The sequence below is a fragment of the Rhamphochromis longiceps genome, linkage group LG23 (genome assembly GCF_057381845.1).
Source record: "Rhamphochromis longiceps isolate RC_006_pf linkage group LG23, R_longiceps_female_GT1.1, whole genome shotgun sequence".
In the NCBI taxonomy this organism is placed as follows: domain Eukaryota; kingdom Metazoa; phylum Chordata; class Actinopteri; order Cichliformes; family Cichlidae; genus Rhamphochromis; species Rhamphochromis longiceps.
In genome coordinates, this window is record NC_140578.1 from 47,211,448 (window position 1) to 47,231,736 (window position 20,289).

General features: G+C 43.0%; 1 long non-coding RNA gene across 1 annotated transcript; it reads left to right on the forward strand.

Moving 5' to 3' along the window:
* Window positions 1–17,161: 17,161 nt before the first annotated feature.
* LOC146642947 (uncharacterized) lies at window positions 17,162–19,359 on the forward strand. The gene is made up of 2 exons (XR_014909613.1): window positions 17,162–18,104; window positions 18,201–19,359. It is a non-coding gene; the product is annotated as an uncharacterized LOC146642947 (long non-coding RNA).
* Window positions 19,360–20,289: the final 930 nt, after the last annotated feature.

Here is a 20,289-nt window from a genome sequence, read left to right on the forward strand (position 1 = left end):
TAAATTGCGGAGCTTTTGAGTTTTCACAATACTATGAGGCCGTGGCGCCATGGCGAATTTCGATGACTCGCCATGAAAATCTTATTGCCTCTCATTTTGTCATACATTTTCTGACCTTGACCAAAGAGCACACATATGATAAGGCTCCACCCCTGAACATATTTCAACTGCCATATTTGACATAAGGGACAGCGCCACCTAGTGGGAACAGGAAATGTCATGTTTTACACTTTGGGGTACAGTATAGTGATGGGTGACATCTGCAGCCTCAAATTTCTCCAGAAAAGCCTTAAGGAGTTGGTCTTGGGTTACAGTGAAAACTGTGACTTTTCGCAAAAGGGTGTGACCCCAGCGGCGTGGCGAACTTTAATGTCACGCCATGAAGAAACAAATTAGTATAACTCAATGAAATCCAGTCTGATCAGTACCAGACTTTACAGGCATGATGTCAGACCCGCCCTGAACAGATTGATGTGCCCATTGTCGGAAATACGGACAGCGCCACCTAGTGGCAACAGGAAATGTCATGGCTTTAATTTTGTTGTACTGATTTTCACAGATTCATCTTGGCCACCTCAAAAGCGGTGAATATCACCATCAGTCCCTCGTGATGCTTCAGTGCAAAAATTGTGACTTTAAACTGAACGGCGCACCCTGGTGGCAACGCGGTTCACCATGAAAGATGAAGTGGCTTTTGAGGGGCTTGGAAAGTTTATAGAGGCTTGAAATTTGGCACACACCTCCAAATGGATGTAGGCTTTGTTGTCATGTGATCATTTTCATTGAATAGCGCGAAATTGCTCCACAGCGCCCCCTACAAAATTTCAAAACATCAGCCCCAGCTCTGTGTTTCATCTATGAGTCTGAAACCTGGTAAGCTTATGGAAAATATCAAGATGTACAAAAAAGTCTCTTGGAGCAATATCCCAAATCCAACAGGAAGTCAGCCATTTTAAAATTAATGTGTAATTTTGGCGACATTTTCCCCTCTTTTCAGGCTTCATACTTTGACGAACTCCTCCAAGGGATTTCATCATATTGAACCATTCTCCAGTGTGTGGAATCTAAAGACCTTTGTGATGTTAAATTGCGAAGCTTTTTACGTCCAGGGAAACGGGGTGGTTATGGTGGCACTTAGAGTTTGAATCACTCGCCAAAAAGCAGTAATCTGCTGTCACTCAAAAACACAATGTCCAATCTCTCCCAAACGTCTCAGGTGTGATGAGACTCGAGCTTGGAAGTGTTTGTTATGCCATTTGTACATAATGGTTAGAGCGCCACCTAGTGGAACGACTAACTAATCATGAATGAATGAGTTGAATTGTTAGCTGGTGGTTAAATGCATGAATTCCATCAATGTGACATCACATCGGACGTGCTGGTTTTAGGTGTTGGGCGTGGCTCGACACGCCGGGGTGCGAGGGCCCTCATAACGCTGCTTGCAGCTTTAATTAGGGCCCGAGCACTGACAGTGCGAAGGCCCTATTGTAATTGCTCTGTTTATTATTATTAGGGCCCGAGCACTGACAGTGCGAAGGCCCTATTGTAATTGCTCTGTTTATTATTATTATTATTATTATTTCGGCAAATGAATTGGCCGTTTGAGGGCCTAAACATGCTCGAAAACTCATGAAATTTTGCACACGCGTCAGGTCTGGTGAAAATTTACGTATTTTAATGTTCCCAGACATGGCCAGGGAAAATTAGCTCAGTAGCGCCACCTAGAAAAATGAAAAACGCGAGCCCCCGGTATGGGTATGACCTACATGTTTGAAAGTCGGTACACCTATATAACTTTCAGAGTCGAACAAAAAAGTCTATTATGGCAATGTCCTAAACCCAACAGGAAGTCCGCCATTTTGGATTGAAGGTGACATTTTGGCTCTGATTTTACCGTTTCCATGCCTCGAACTTTAACGAACTCCTCCTTGGGATTTGGTCCTATAAGCTTCAAATTTGGACAGTGTCAACTACACCCTTGTGCCATGTTAAATTGCGGAGCTTTTGAGTTTTCACAATACTATGAGGCCGTGGCGCCATGGCGAATTTCGATGACTCGCCATGAAAATCTTATTGCCTCTCATTTTGTCATACATTTTCTGACCTTGACCAAAGAGCACACATATGATAAGGCTCCACCCCTGAACATATTTCAACTGCCATATTTGACATAAGGGACAGCGCCACCTAGTGGGAACAGGAAATGTCATGTTTTACACTTTGGGGTACAGTATAGTGATGGGTGACATCTGCAGCCTCAAATTTCTCCAGAAAAGCCTTAAGGAGTTGGTCTTGGGTTACAGTGAAAACTGTGACTTTTCGCAAAAGGGTGTGACCCCAGCGGCGTGGCGAACTTTAATGTCACGCCATGAAGAAACAAATTAGTATAACTCAATGAAATCCAGTCTGATCAGTACCAGACTTTACAGGCATGATGTCAGACCCGCCCTGAACAGATTGATGTGCCCATTGTCGGAAATACGGACAGCGCCACCTAGTGGCAACAGGAAATGTCATGGCTTTAATTTTGTTGTACTGATTTTCACAGATTCATCTTGGCCACCTCAAAAGCGGTGAATATCACCATCAGTCCCTCGTGATGCTTCAGTGCAAAAATTGTGACTTTAAACTGAACGGCGCACCCTGGTGGCAACGCGGTTCACCATGAAAGATGAAGTGGCTTTTGAGGGGCTTGGAAAGTTTATAGAGGCTTGAAATTTGGCACACACCTCCAAATGGATGTAGGCTTTGTTGTCATGTGATCATTTTCATTGAATAGCGCGAAATTGCTCCACAGCGCCCCCTACAAAATTTCAAAACATCAGCCCCAGCTCTGTGTTTCATTTATGAGTCTGAAACCTGGTAAGCTTATGGAAAATATCAAGATGTACAAAAAAGTCTCTTGGAGCAATATCCCAAATCCAACAGGAAGTCAGCCATTTTAAAATTAATGTGTAATTTTGGCGACATTTTCCCCTCTTTTCAGGCTTCATACTTTGACGAACTCCTCCAAGGGATTTCATCATATTGAACCATTCTCCAGTGTGTGGAATCTAAAGACCTTTGTGATGTTAAATTGCGAAGCTTTTTACGTCCAGGGAAACGGGGTGGTTATGGTGGCACTTAGAGTTTGAATCACTCGCCAAAAAGCAGTAATCTGCTGTCACTCAAAAACACAATGTCCAATCTCTCCCAAACGTCTCAGGTGTGATGAGACTCGAGCTTGGAAGTGTTTGTTATGCCATTTGTACATAATGGTTAGAGCGCCACCTAGTGGAACGACTAACTAATCATGAATGAATGAGTTGAATTGTTAGCTGGTGGTTAAATGCATGAATTCCATCAATGTGACATCACATCGGACGTGCTGGTTTTAGGTGTTGGGCGTGGCTCGACACGCCGGGGTGCGAGGGCCCTCATAACGCTGCTTGCAGCTTTAATTATTATTATTATTATTTCGGCAAATGAATTGGCCGTTTGAGGGCCTAAACATGCTCGAAAACTCATGAAATTTTGCACACGCGTCAGGTCTGGTGAAAATTTACGTATTTTAATGTTCTCAGACATGGCCAGGGAAAATTAGCTCAGTAGCGCCACCTAGAAAAATGAAAAACGCGAGCCCCCGATATGGGTATGACCTACATGTTTGAAAGTCGGTACACCTATATAACGTTCAGAGTCGAACAAAAAAGTCTATTATGGCAATGTCCTAAACCCAACAGGAAGTCCGACATTTTGGATTGAAGGTGACATTTTGGCTCTGATTTTACCGTTTCCATGCCTCGAACTTTAACGAACTCCTCCTTGGGGTTTGATTTCATAACCTTCATATTTGGTCAGTGCCAACTACACCCTTGTGCCATGTTAAATTGCGGAGCTTTTGAGTTTTCACAATACCATGAGTCCGTGGCGCCACGGCGAATTTCGATGACTCGCCATGAAAATCTTATTGCCTCTCATTTTGTCATACATTTTCTGACCTTGACCAAAGTGAACACATATGATAAGGCTCCACCCCTGAACATATTTCAACTGCCATATTTGACATCAAGGACAGCGCCACCTAGTGGGAACAGGAAATGTCATGTTTTACACTTTGGGGTACAGTATAGTGATGGGTGACATCTGCAGCCTCAAATTTCTCCAGGAAAGCCTTAAGGAGTTGGTCTTGGGGTACAGTGAAAACTGTGAGTTTTCGCAAAAGGGTGTGACCCCAGCAGCATGGCGAACTTTGATGTCACGCCATGAAGAAACAAATTAGTATAACTCCATGAAATCCAGTCTGATTAGTACCAGACTTTACAGGCATGATGTCACACCCGCCCTGAACAGATTGATGTGCCCATTGTCGGAAATACGGACAGCGCCACCTAGTGGCAACAGGAAATGTCATGGCTTTAACTTTGTTGTACTGATTTTCACAGGTTGATCGTGGCCACCTCAAAAGCGGTGAATATCACCATCAGTCCCTCGTGATGCTTCAGTGCAAAAATTGTGACTTTAAACTGAACGGCGCACCCTAGTGGCAACGCGGTTCATCATGAAAGATGAAGTGGCTTTTGAGGGGCTTGGAAAGTTTATAGAGGCTTGAAATTTGGCACACACCTCCAAATGGATGAAGGCATTGTTGTTATGTAACCATTTTCCTTGAATAGCGCAAAATGGCTCCACAGCGCCCCCTACAATATTTCAAAACATCAGCCCCTGCTCTGTGTTTCATCTATGAGTCTGACACTTGGTAAGCTTGTGTAAGATATCAAGATGTACAAAAAAGTCTCTTGGAGCAATATCCCAAATCCAACAGGAAGTCAGCCATTTTAAAATTAATGTGTAATTTTGATGACATTTTCCCCCCTTTTCAGGCCTCATACTTTGACGATCTCCTCCAAGGGATTTCATCATATTGAAGCATTCTTCAGTGTGTAGAATCTAAAGACCTTTGTGATGTTAAATTGCGAAGCTTTTTCCGTTCAGGGAAACGGGGTGGTCATGGCGGCACGTAGAGTTTCAATCACTCGCAAAAAGCAGTAATCTGCTGTCACTAAAAACACAATGTCCAATCTCTCCCAAAGGTCGCAGGTGTGATGAGACTCGAGCTTGGAAATGTTTGTTATGCTATTTGTCAATAATGGTTAGAGCGCCACCTAGTGGCATGACTATAATCCTGGTTGAATAAGATGAAATGTTAGCTGGTGATTAAAAGCATGAAATCCATCAATGTGACATCACATCGGACGTGCCGGTTTGAGGTGTTGGCAGTGGCTCGACGTGCCGGGGGTGCGAGGGCCCTCATAACGCTGCTTGCAGCTTTAATTAGGGCCCGAGCACTGACAGTGCGAAGGCCCTATTGTAATTGCTCTGTTTATTATTATTATTATTATTATTTCGGCAAATGAATTGGCCGTTTGAGGGCCTAAACATGCTCGAAAACTCATGAAATTTTGCACACGCGTCAGGTCTGGTGAAAATTTACGTATTTTAATGTTCTCAGACATGGCCAGGGAAAATTAGCTCAGTAGCGCCACCTAGAAAAATGAAAAACGCGAGCCCCCGGTATGGGTATGACCTACATGTTTGAAAGTCGGTACACCTATATAATGTTCAGAGTCGAACAAAAAAGTCTATTATGGCAATGTCCTAAACCCAACAGGAAGTCCGCCATTTTGGATTGAAGGTGACATTTTGGCTCTGATTTTACCATTTCTATGCCTCGAACTTTGACGAACTCCTCCTTGGGGTTTGATTTCATAACCTTCATATTTGGTCAGTGCCAACTACACCCTTGTGCCATGTTAAATTGCGGAGCTTTTGAGTTTTCACAATACTATGAGGCCGTGGCGCCATGGCGAATTTCGATGACTCGCCATGAAAATCTTATTGCCTCTCATTTTGTCATACATGTTCCGATCTGGACCAAAGAGCACACATATGATAAGGCTCCACCCCTGAACATATTTCAACTGCCATATTTGACATCAAGGACAGCGCCACCTAGTGGGAACAGGAAATGTCATGTTTTACACTTTGGGGTACAGTATAGTGATGGGTGACATCTGCAGCCTCAAATTTCTCCAGGAAAGCCTTAAGGAGTTGGTCTTGGGTTACAGTGAAAACTGTGACTTTTCGCAAAAGGGTGTGACCCCAGCAGCATGGCGAACTTTGATGTCACGCCATGAATAAACAAATTAGTATAACTCAATGAAATCCAGTCTGATCAGTACCAGACTTTACAGGCATGATGGCAGACCCGCCCTGAACAGATTGATGTGCCCATTGTCGGAAATACGGACAGCGCCACCTAATGGCAACAGGAAATGTCATGGCTTTAATTTTGTTGTACTGATTTTCACAGGTTGATCGTGGCCACCTCAAAAGCGGTGAATATCAACATCAGTCCCTCGTGATGCTTCAGTGCAAAAATTGTGACTTTAAACTGAACGGCGCACCCTGGTGGCAACGCGGTTCACCATGAAAGATGAAGTGGCTTTTGAGGGGCTTGGAAAGTTTATAGAGGCTTGAAATTTGGCACACACCTCCAAATGGATGAAGGCATTGTTGTTATGTAACCATTTTCCTTGAATAGCGCAAAATGGCTCCACAGCGCCCCCTACAATATTTCAAAACATCAGCCCCTGCTCTGTGTTTCATCTATGAGTCTGACACTTGGTAAGCTTGTGTAAGATATCAAGATGTACAAAAAAGTCTCTTGGAGCAATATCCCAAATCCAACAGGAAGTCAGCCATTTTAAAATTAATGTGTAATTTTGATGACATTTTCCCCCCTTTTCAGGCCTCATACTTTGACGAACTCCTCCAAGGGATTTCATCATATTGAAGCATTCTTCAGGGTGTAGAATCTAAAGACCTTTGTGATGTTAAATTGCGAAGCTTTTTCCGTTCAGGGAAACGGGGTGGTCATGGCGGCACGTAGAGTTTCAATCACTCGCAAAAAGCAGTAATCTGCTGTCACTAAAAAACACAATGTCCAATCTCTCCCAAAGGTCGCAGGTGTGATGAGACTCGAGCTTGGAAATGTTTGTTATGCTATTTGTCAATAATGGTTAGAGCGCCACCTAGTGGCATGACTATAATCCTGGTTGAATAAGATGAAATGTTAGCTGGTGATTAAAAGCATGAATTCCATCAATGTGACATCACATCGGACGTGCCGGTTTGAGGTGTTGGGCGTGGCTCGACGTGCCGGGGGTGCGAGGGCCCTCATAACGCTGCTTGTTATTATTATTATTATTTCGGCAAATGAATCGGCCTTTTGAGGGCCTAAACATGCTCGAAAACTCTGGAAATTTTGCGCACGCGTCAGGTCTGGTGAAAATTTACGTATTTTAATGGTTTTACATATGAGCACTGGGAAATGGCTCTAGAGCGCCACCTATGCCTTGTTAAATGCAGCCCTACGACCACATCGTTTCAGCTACATGTATGAAATTTGGCACACATGTGTATCATGCCAAGACGAACAAAAAAGTCTGTGGGCCCATTGACGCAAACCCAACAGGAAGTCCGCCATTTTGGATTGAAGGTGACATTTTGGCTCTGATTTTACCGTTTCCATGCCTTGTACTTTAACGAACTCCTCCTTGGGATTTGGTCGTATAAGCTTCAAATTTGGACAGTGTCAACTACACCCTTGTGCCATGTTAAATTGCGGAGCTTTTGAGTTTTCACAATACTATGAGGCCGTGGCGCCATGGCGAATTTCGATGACTCGCCATGAAAATCTTATTGCCTCTCATTCTGTCATACATGTTCCAATCTGGACCAAAGAGCACACATATGATAAGGCTCCACCCCTGAACATATTTCAACTGCCATATTTGACCTCAAGGACAGCGCCACCTAGTGGGAACAGGAAATGTCATGTTTTACACTTTGGGGTACAGTATAGTGAAGGGTGACATCTGCAGCCTCAAATTTCTCCAGGAAAGCCTTAAGGAGTTGGTCTTGGGTTACAGTGAAAACTGTGAGTTTTCGCGAAAGGGTGTGACCCCAGCAGCATGGCGAACTTTGATGTCACGCCATGAAGAAACAAATTAGTATAACTCAATGAAATCCAGTCTGATCAGTACCAGACTTTACAGGCATGATGTCAGACCCGCCCTGAACAGATTGATGTGCCCATTGTCGGAAATACGGACAGCGCCACCTAGTGGCAACAGGAAATGTCATGGCTTTAATTTTGTTGTACTGATTTTCACAGGTTCATCTTGGCCACCTCAAAAGCGGTGAATATCACCATCAGTCCCTCGTGATGCTTCAGTGCAAAAATTGTGAGTTTAAACTGAACGGCGCACCCTGGTGGCAACGCTGTTCAACATGAAAGATGAAGTGGCTTTTGAGGGTCTTGGCAAGTTTATAGAGGCTTGAAATTTGGCACACACCTCCAAATGGATGAAGGCTTTGTTGGCATGTGATCATTTTCATTGAATAGCGCGAAATTGCTCCACAGCGCCCCCTACAAAATTTCAAAACCACAGCCCCTGCTCTGTGTTTTATGTATGAATCTGAAACCTGGTAGGCTTATAGGAGATATCAAGATGTACAAAAAAGTCTCTTGGAGCAATATCCCAAATCCAACAGGAAGTCAGCCATTTTAAAATTAATGTGTAATTTTGGCAACATTTTCCCCTCTTTTCAGGCTTCATACTTTGACGAACTCCTCCAAGGGATTTCATCATATTGAACCATTCTCCAGTGTGTGGAATCTAAAGACCTTTGTGATGTTAAATTGCGAAGCTTTTTACGTTCAAGGAAACGGGGTGGTCATGGCGGCACGTGGAGTTTCAATCACTCGCCAAAAAGCAGTAATATGCTGTCACTCAAAGACACAAAGTCCAATCTCTCCCAAAGGTCACAGGCGTGATGAGACTCGAGCTCGGAAATGTTTGTTATGCCCTTTGTCTATAATGGTTAGAGAGCCACCTAGTGGGACGACTATACTCATGGTTGAACCAAATGAAATGTTAACTGGTGGTTAAATGCATGAATTCCATCAATGTGACATCAGATCGGACATGCTGGTTTCAGGTGTTGGGCATGGCTCGACACGCCGGGGGTGCGAGGGCCCTCATAACGCTGCTTGCAGCTTTAATTAGGGCCCGAGCACTGACAGTGCGAAGGCCCTATTGTAATTGCTCTGTTTCTTATTATTAGGGCCCGAGCACTGACAGTGCGAAGGCCCTATTGTAATTGCTCTGTTTATTAGGGCCCGAGCACTGACAGTGCGAAGGCCCTATTGTAATTGCTCTGTTTATTATTATTATTATTATTATTATTATTTCGGCAAATGAATCGGCCTTTTGAGGACCTAAACATGCTCGAAAACTCATGAAATTTTGCACACGCGTCAGGTCTGGTGAAAATTTACGTATTTTAATGTTCCCAGACATGGCCAGGGAAAATTAGCTCAGTAGCGCCACCTAGAAAAATGAAAAACGCGAGCCCCCGGTATGGGTATCACCTACATGTTTGAAAGTCGGTACACCTATATAACGTTCAGAGTCGAACAAAAAAGTCTATTATGGCAATGTCCTAAACCCAACAGGAAGTCCGCCATTTTGGATTGAATGTGACATTTTGGCTCTGATTTTACCGTTTCCATGCCTCGAACTTTAACGAACTCCTCCTTGGGGTTTGATTTCATAACCTTCATATTTGGTCAGTGCCAACTACACCCTTATGCCATGTTAAATTGCGGAGCTTTTGAGTTTTCACAATACCATGAGGCCGTGGCGCCACGGCGAATTTCGATGACTCGCCATGAAAATCTTATTGCCTCTCATTTTGTCATAGATTTTCTGACCTTGACCAAAGTGAACACATATGATAAGGCTCCACCCCTGAACATATTACAACTGCCATATTTTACATCAGGGACAGCGCCACCTAGTGGGAACAGGAAATGTCATGTTTTACACTTTGGGGTACAGTATAGTGATGGGTGACATCTGCAGCCTCAAATTTCTCCAGGAAAGCCTTAAGGAGTTGGTCTTGGGGTACAGTGAAAACTGTGGCTTTTCACAAAAGGGTGTGACCTCAGCAGCATGGCGAACTTTGATATCTCGCCATGAAGAAACAAATTAGTATAACTCCATGAAATCCAGTCTGATTAGTACCAGACTTTACAGGCATGATGTCACACCCGCCCTGAACAGATTGATGTGCCCATTGTCAGGAATATGAAGAGCGCCACCTAGTGGGAACAGGAAATGTCATGTCTTACACTTTGTTGTACTGATTTTCACAGGTTCATAGTGGCCACCTCAAAAGCGGTGAATATCACCATCAGTCCTTGATGATGCTTTAGTGCAAAAATTGTGACTTTAAACTGAACGGCGCACCCTGGTGGCAACGCTGTTCACCATGAAAAATGAAGTGTCTTTTGAGGGGCTTGGAAAGTTTATAGAGGCTTGAAATTTGGCGCACACCTCCATTGTGCTTAAGGCTTTGTTGTTATGTGATCATTTTCATTGAATAGCGCAAAATGGCTCCACAGCGCCCCCTACAAAATTTCAAAACATCAGCCCCAGCTCTGTGTTTTATGTATGAGTCTGAAACCTGGGAAGCTTATAGGAGATATCAAGATGTACAAAAAAGTCTCTTGGAGCAATATCCCAAATCCAACAGGAAGTCAGCCATTTTAAAATTAATGTGTAATTTTTGTGACATTTTCCCCTCTTTCCAGGCACCGTTCTTTGACGAACTCCTCCAAGGGATTTCATCATATTGAACCAATCTCCAGTGTGTGGAATCTAAAGACCTTTGTGATGTTAAATTGCGAAGGTTTTTACGTTCAGGGAAACGGGGTGGTCATGGCGGCATGTGGAGTTTCAGTCACTCGCCAAAAAGCAGTAATCTGCTGTCACTCAAAATCAAAATGTCCAATATGTCCCAAAGGTCGCAGGCGTGATGAGACTCGAGCTCGGAAATGTTTGTTATGCCATTTGTCAGTAATGGTTAGAGCGCCACCTAGTGGGACGACTATAATCATGATTGAATGAGATGAAATGTTAGCTGGTGGTTGAATGCATGAATGTCATTAATGTGACATCAGATCGGAGGTGCTGGTTGTAGGTGTTGGGCGTAGCTCGACGCGATGGGGTGCGAGGGCCCTCATAACGCTGCTTGCAGCTTTAATTATTATTATTATTATTATTTCGGCAAATGAATTGGCCGTTTGAGGGCCTAAACATGCTCGAAAACTCATGAAATTTTGCACACGCGTCAGGTCTGGTGAAAATTTACGTATTTTAATGTTCTCAGACATGGCCAGGGAAAATTAGCTCAGTAGCGCCACCTAGAAAAATGAAAAACGCGAGCCCCCGGTATGGGTATGACCTACACGTTTGAAAGTCGGTACACCTATATAACGTTCAGAGTCGAACAAAAAAGTCTATTATGGCAATGTCCTAAACCCAACAGGAAGTCCGCCATTTTGGATTGAAGGTGACATTTTGGGTCTGATTTTACCGTTTCCATGCCTTGTACTTTAACGAACTCCTCCTTGGGATTTGGTCCTATAAAATTCAAATTTGGACAGTGTCAACTACACCCTTGTGCCATGTTAAATTGCGGAGCTTTTGAGTTTTCACAATACTATGAGGCCGTGGCGCCATGGCGAATTTCGATGACTCGCCATCAAAATCTTATTGGCTCTCATTCTGTCATACATGTTCCGATCTGGACCAAAGAGCACACATATGATAAGGCTCCACCCCTGAACATATTTCAACTGCCATATTTGACATCAAGGACAGCGCCACCTAGTGGGAACAGGAAATGTCATGTTTTACACTTTGGGGTACAGTATAGTGATGGGTGACATCTGCAGCCTCAAATTTCTCCAGGAAAGCCTCAAGGAGTTGGTCTTGGGTTACAGTGAAAACTGTGACTTTTCGTGAAAGGGTGTGACCCCAGCAGCATGGCGAACTTTGATGTCACGCCATGAAGAAACAAATTAGTATAACTCAATGAAATCCAGTCTGATCAGTACCAGACTTTACAGGCATGATGTCAGACCCGCCCTGAACAGATTGATGTGCCCATTGTCGGAAATACGGACAGCGCCACCTAGTGGCAACAGGAAATGTCATGGCTTTAATTTTGTTGTACTGATTTTCACAGGTTCATCTTGGCCACCTCAAAAGCGGTGAATATCACCATCAGTCCCTCGTGATGCTTCAGTGCAAAAATTGTGACTTTAAACTGAACGGCGCACCCTGGTGGCAACGCGGTTCACCATGAAAGATGAAGTGGCTTTTGAGGGGCTTGGCAAGTTTATAGAGGCTTGGAATTTGGCACACACCTCCAAATGGATGTAGCCTTTGTTGTCATGTGATCATTTTCATTGAATAGCGTGAAATTGCTCCACAGCGCCCCCTACAAAATTTCAAAACAACAGCCCCTGCTCTGTGTTTCATCTATGAGTCTGAAACCTGGTAAGCTTATGGAAAATATCAAGATGTACAAAAAAGTCTCTTGGAGCAATATCCCAAATCCAACAGGAAGTCAGCCATTTTAAAATTAATGTGTAATTTTGGCGACATTTTCCTCTCTTTTCAGGCTTCATACTTTGACGAACTCCTCCAAGGGATTTCATCATATTGAACCATTCTCCAGTGTGTGGAATCTAAAGACCTTTGTGATGTTAAATTGCGAAGCTTTTTACGTTCAAGGAAACGGGGTGGTCATGGCGGCACGTGGAGTTTCAATCACTCGCCAAAAAGCAGTAATATGCTGTCACTCAAAGACACAAAGTCCAATCTCTCCCAAAGGTCGCAGGCGTGATGAGACTCGAGCTCGGAAATGTTTGTTATGCCCTTTGTCTATAATGGTTAGAGCGCCACCTAGTGGGACGACTATACTCATGGTTGAACCACATGAAATGTTAACTGGTGGTTAAATGCATGAATTCCATCAATGTGACATCAGATCGGACGTGCTGGTTTCAGGTGTTGGGCATGGCTCGACACGCCGGGGGTGCGAGGGCCCTCATAACGCTGCTTGCAGCTTTAATTATTATTATTATTATTATTTCGGCAAATGAATTGGCCGTTTGAGGGCCTAAACATGCTCGAAAACTCATGAAATTTTGCACACGCGTCAGGTCTGGTGAAAATTTACGTATTTTAATGTTCTCAGACATGGCCAGGGAAAATTAGCTCAGTAGCGCCACCTAGAAAAATGAAAAACGCGAGCCCCCGGTATGGGTATGACCTACATGTTTGAAAGTCGGTACACTTATATAACGTTCAGAGTCGAACAAAAAAGTCTATTATGGCAATGTCCTAAACCCAACAGGAAGTCCGCCATTTTGGATTGAAGGTGACATTTTGGATCTGATTTTACCATTTCCATGCCTCGAACTTTAACGAACTCCTCCTTGGGGTTTGATTTCATAACCTTCATATTTGGTCAGTGCCAACTACACCCTTATGCCATGTTAAATTGCGGAGCTTTTGAGTTTTCACAATACCATGAGGCCGTGGCGCCACGGCGAATTTCGATGACTCGCCATGAAAATCTTATTGCCTCTCATTTTGTCATAGATTTTCTGACCTTGACCAAAGTGAACACATATGATAAGGCTCCACCCCTGAACATATTTCAACTGCCATATTTGACATCAGGGAGAGCGCCACCTAGTGGGAACAGGAAATGTCATGTTTTACACTTTGGGGTACAGTATAGTGATGGGTGACATCTGCAGCCTCAAATTTCTCCAGGAAAGCCTTAAGGAGTTGGTCTTGGGTTACAGTGAAAACTGTGACTTTTCGCGAAAGGTTGTGACCCCAGCAGCATGGCGAACTTTGATGTCACGCCATGAAGAAACAAATTAGTATAACTCAATGAAATCCAGTCTGATTAGTACCAGACTTTACAGGCATGATGTCAGACCCGCTCTGAACAGATTGATGTGCCCATTGTCGGGAATACGCACAGCGCCACCTAGTGGCAACAGGAAATGTCATGGCTTTAATTTTGTTGTACTGATTTTCACAGGTTCATCGTGGCCACCTCAAACGCGGTGAATATCACCATCAGTCCTTGATTATGCTTTAGTGCAAAAATTGTGAGTTTAAACTGAACGGCGCACCCTGATGGCAACGCGGTTCACCATGAAAGATGAAGTTGCTTTTCAGGGGCTTGGCAAGTTTAAAAAGTCTTGAAATTTGGTGCATACCTCCAATGTGATGCAGGCTTTTTTGTTATGTGATCATTTTCATTGAATATCCAAAAATGGCTCCACAGCGCCCCCTACGAAATTTCAAAACATCAGCCCCAGCTCTGTGTTTTATGTATGAGTCTGAAACCTGGTAAGCTTATAGGAGATATCAAGATGTACAAAAAAGTCTCTTGGAGCAATATCCCAAATCCAACAGGAAGTCAGCCATTTTAAAATTAATGTGCAATTTTGGCAACATTTTCCCCTCTTTTCAGGCACCGTGCTTTGACGTACTCCTGCAAGGGATTTCATCACATTGATGCAATCTCCTGTGTGTGGAATCTAAAGACCTTTGTGATGTTAAATTGCGAAGCTTTTTACATTCAGGGAAACGGGGTGGTCATGGCGGCACGTAGAGTTTCAATCACTCGCCAAAAAGCAGTAATCTGCTGTCACTCAAAAACACAATGTCCAATCTCTCCCAAAGCTCATAGGCGTGATGAGACTCGAGCTAGGAAATGTTTGTTATGCCATTTGTCAGTAATGGTTAGAGCACCACCTAGTGGGACAACTATAATCATGATTGAATGAGATGAATTGTTAGCTGGTGGTTAAATGCATGAATTCCATCAATGTGACATCAGATCGGAGGTGCTGGTTTTAGGTGTTGGGCGTGGTTCGACGCGCCGGGGGTGCGAGGGCCCTCATAACGCTGCTTGCAGCTTTAATCTAATATTGTTATCCATTGTTCTTCTAATGATTCAAATTTGGTTTAAAATATTATGTTCAGGACCTATTCTAATCATAATCTATGTGTGTGTAAAAGAAATCAAAAATTTGTGAACCCTTTCTAAGTCTAACACATTATAAGCTTAAGTTTTACCATAGCTAATTTATTAAACACAAAAATAAACTCATAGAAATTTTCATATCACCATTGTTTGATGTTCGGACCCAACTTCCCCCTTTTTGACACACTCCCATGTGTCAATTCATTGGAGCGTTGCTCCAGCCTTGTCATCCCTGAGGATCTTCGATCCCGAAAATGTCCCTTCTCCTCATGTAATAAAGTCCGTCATCCTTCCATGCCCCGGTAACTGGTCCATCCAGAGCTGTAACATTTTGAAATGTACATACAACAAGCCAAACCACACCTTGGTCACACCAACCCTTTTCCGCCCCGAAGATGTCCAACACCATCTTAGTCTGGACCAGGGTTGTAATAGTTTTGCAATTTTCATCAGTTTTAATCAGTTTTTACCAATTGTTTGCTAGTTTAGTTTAGTTTTTATTTTCTGAAAATCCTTAGTTTCAATTTAGTTTTATTTGTGTTTTGCAAAAATTAAGTGTAACAAAATCCCAGTTCCATCATATCAGTCAAGCTCTTCTGGTTATCCTTGGGTGTTGAGACTAATAACTATTAACTCTTGCCGCACCGTGTGGTCCTAATTTTGGTTGGAGTGAATTGATAACCTTTTGAAGGCGATTGTTTCACACCTTTATTTAGATGTCCCAGTCCTGTTGTCTCGGGATACATCACGCTGCCTTATCTGGGGTTAGCTGTTTTCTGGGGATGCGGGTTGAGTGGGTGAGCTCTTCAAGGAGGGGGAGTGTGCTCCCCCTGATGAGGTCTTCTAGGTAAGCTAGGTTAACCTTCTTGTGTGGGCTTTTCAAGTGCACTTTAAGGTTAGTGGGACTTTTAGTTTTATAAATGTCCCTCATGACCCCCTGATGACCCAGTATTTCATTTTTGCACACTGTAGTACACATTTTAGTTTTTGCTTGTAGCTCGCATACTCTACTTGCCACTCCTCTAATTCCTGATGTTTCTTAGAGAGGGCAACAGTACCTTTAAAATTATATCACATGTGTGGGGGTGTGGCCTTGCCAATTGTTTTGCCCACCTTTTCAAAATGGCTGGCGTGCCCACAAGCACTTTTCATGGAAAAAGAAAGGTAAGCTTGATATTTACATTTAAAATGTTTTGTTAAACTCAGATTTTTATTTTATTCTTTTTGCAAGTACCCCTCCTCGGTGGCGAGAAACTGTTGGTGTGGTCAAGTGGGTGCTCTAGAAACAAACGCTCAGGACAGAACAGTTATCAGTCATGTACTTCCTACAAATTTTGCATATGTTTTATTTCATATTGATCCTCTGAGTGTAATGGTACATTTTAATTTGAATTTATCCAAACTAAACACAATATTTTCTTTATTTACTTTGCTCTTGTTCTTTTGCAGTACCACATCCTATCAAATGTCCCTGTCGATTATATTCTACATTTAACAACTTACTATTTCAAGTGAGAACCTAAATCATGTGGACCAATGTTTATTATTGCATATCTCTATTCTGAATGTGGCCAGTCATTCATAGGTATTGTTCAATTTTGGCGATTTTCCTCTATAAAATTTAATTGACTTTTTACAGTGGCCTGCTATGGTTAATAATAACATATTCCAGTCATGAGTGGTATCAAAAGTCTTCTCCACTGTAGCAGTTGGCATTCCCAATAATATAACATGATACCTTAATCAAAACACAGCTAATATAGCACAGTTTTCTTAATGCAAACATCAGTAACTCAAAATCAGCAACCACAGTGTTAAGTCTGCAGTTCATACTTATGTGAAGCTAGAGTCTCCTCCTCCAGTCTCTCTTATCCTCCTGCTCCTGAAAAAACAAAACAAAACAAAGCGAAACATCCACCCTTCTCTTGTCGGCTGGGTGAATTGTTTATGAATTGTTTATTGGCATTTACTAATCCTAAAGTTGGTGCAGTCATTGTCTCAGTATCAAGTCAGTCAAAACTTTTAGTCGTCAGTCCATCACAGTCCATTCACATGCATACCTCCATACACATTCATACCAGATGTTGCTGATAATGGAGTCTCCCGCGCAACCTATTCGAGCCTCCATCACCAGCAAGATGACGTCATCATTTTAAAGGAAAACAATTCCTTGTTGTTTTTTTGGGCCGGATTGACTCGGTGCAATCCTTTTAGATCAGTGTTCCCTATAAGTGAATTTCTCCCAAGCCAATTACAATCATGGAGAAGCACACTTTGCAACTGTTTACAGTAATAATATTTTATAGCGCTTTAAATTTCAATCTTTCAGGCCTTGTTTAAAGAGCTGATTGTTAAATCATGAACTCACAAAATATCAACATATCACCACCGGTGGATCACACCTCTCAGATGTTTTTTCTCCAGTGCACTGTAACAAAAACGAAAACAGACATAACCAACAAAATACTACTAAAATAACACAAACTAGGGCCCGTTGCAGACATGTCCAAGCATAAAACTATCCCTCTCTCGCTTACGAGAAAGAACACAAGCCAAAGCTCACTGATAAAATCAAGCTAGCGCTAAACAAAACCAAACAATCAACCAGAAATTCACAGGAACATTTTGCTTCCTGCCGGGACAATATTGTGTGGGAATGAGAACCTCAGGTGCCGTAACACCTTTTGTTCCTCCTTGAATTAAAACTCAATCACAGAAAATGCCGTACTCCGACCTAAAACTTACACTATTAATTCATCATTTTCACTCTGTGCCACTGTTCCTCATCAGGGCTGTGTGAAGCACAGCAAAGAATTCAGTCAAGGCCTTGAGCCATAAACAGACATCACGCACAGACATTGTTTTCATAACCAAACTTTTTTAGACCTTATTCCTAAAATCTACATAAATGCCCTCTGGGTGACATATAACACATTCTAAGTAATCAATGGCTCCTCATAAAAATTATGCATTGGGATGTTTGTGTGCAGCATTTTGCATATCAGCATAAGCAAAGCATTCTTCATTGCATCAGCGTGTATGTGTGTGTGCGTGTGGATCACTCTTTATTGCACAAGCGTGTGCATGTGTATGTGTGTGCATCACTTCTCAGTGAATCAACATTCCCGTGTGTGTGTGTGTGTGTGTGTGTGTCATTTCTCACTCACTCAACGAGTACACGTGTTCATGTGTGTATTTCACTTCATTCTGAATCTGTGTGTTTGGAGACGTGTGTGTGTGTGTGTGTGTGTGTGTGTTTGTTTCTCTTCATTCTGAGTCAGTGCATGTAGATGTGTGTGTTTGTGTGGGTGTTTGTGTTCATCACTTTCCTGTTCTGGTGTTCTGGGTAAACCACGGCCTGAAGCATGCCCTGGGGTCCTGCCCCCCTCCTTTTCAGTTTGTTTGCGACCATTGCTGCTGCTGCTGCTGCTCAAAATTCAGTCCGTCCTGGTTCTGACCCCAATTGGGGCAGTCCTTTCTCCAGTGTCGATGTTCACCGCAGGTGAAACCTGCATCTTCTTCTGTGTTTTTGTCCATTCTGAGGTGCCTTCTGTCCTCAGTTACTCCTCTTGTCTCGGTCACGCCCTTTTTCGCCACCCGATCATCCGTGTTGGTCCATCACTGTCCTGCACAGTGTGAATGCAAAGTTATCAAGGTCAGCATTCTTTCGCTCGGCCTTACTTTTCATTCGGGCTTGGCGGGCGTCTCGTCACAGCTCTGTCAGCTGACGCAGTCTGGGAATTTTCCCCCGTGTAGTGAAACGGGCCTTAGGTTTAGTGCTCTCCGTCTCGGCTGCATGAGATCACATTCCTGCAGGTCTGTTGACATTCTCAGGTCGTTGTTGTGGGTCCAGCTGTTGCAGCATTTGGTCAGTGTCACGTATGGGGGAGAGCAGGAGTCCAGTCAGCCTCGGCTTTCAGGGCCGGCAAAGCAGCCTGTAATTAAATATGTATAGAAAAAACAAAAACAAAACAAAACAAAAACAAACAAAAAACAAAAACAAACGAACAGGAAAATGTTGTTGTGTTGGCTGTGTTATTCAGAGGGGAGGCAATGGGGCCAGGCCCTGTGTCAGCCTTCTCTCCCCCTTTTTTTTGTTTTTTGTCTCCCGATATAATCAACTCCTAACCCACCAAGTTGACAGGACAACACCGGTATATGTTAAAATTCTTAAGATCATGTTTAAAAGCCCAAAAAAGGAACTTTCTTTCATTCAGTAATCACTTTTATTAGATTTCAACAGAAAACATGTCACAATTTGAATCTTTTAACCACTAAATTTGTTGCGTCTTGCCTGGTTGGTTAGACCAGTGTTCCTTTTTTTTTTTTTTTTTGTTAAATTGTTGTCCTGCAACCCAGAGGGTTTCTTTGTCAGTAATGTATAGACTTCATCATTTAAGTATGTTAATTTTTCTTTAACCTTGCTGGAAAATCTTCACGTGTTCATGAGTGTAAGCTGTTTCTTCATTGCGTGTATGTGCATTTGTATAAAAGCAGGTTAATTTTATCTTTTCTCAAACTAGGCGTTACCTTAAAAGGAGCCTTTCTCTCAGATTTCTCTGCTTGTGTGTGTTTTTGTTTCACCTTTTTGTTGTGATGCTCCGGACGCCTTCCCAACCTCCACAAGTCCGTTGGCCCTAATTTTATGTGTTAAAACTTCTCTTAATTTCTCCTCTAATTCTCTCCTCGCTGCTGTCTGTTTCACAGCTGCTGATTCGTGCTGGGTGTGGTTCCCATTACCTATAATTTTGCTTCGGCCGCTGTGCTTGTGGGGGCAGTTGGTCCAGGTCCGCAGCTTCCTGTATTAACACACTAAGAGATTTATTTTAATTTCATTTTCATCACTTTTAAACAGATAAGCAGGCAACACGCCTACCTTGACAGCGTAAACTGTACGCCAGTCTCCCAACACATTCCTCTCTCTACTCCTCTATAATTCTCCACTGCACACCTCTTACTATCTCTCCTTTTTATTTTTATTACACCACAGAGTAATACACCCAATTATGCCCGTCTATCTCTATGTGGCTCCAAATTCCCTCTTTATTTTAATTTCACACTCGTCAGGGGACAGGCACACAACAATTTCAACCACTGAAACGAGGAATTCAACCTTTTTATTTCTTTACTAATCTAGACTCAACGTTTGTTCGCAAAATGTGTCTTGTTCTAGTCCGGAAATAAATGTGAACCCGTGATTACACGGCCGTTCCAGTGTTATTTCCGTGGCTATGCGGGGGCCCTCACCTCCCCAAGTCACCACCTCAGCACCCGGACAACGCCGGTCCTGGCCACGCGTCCACGGACAGGAGGGTC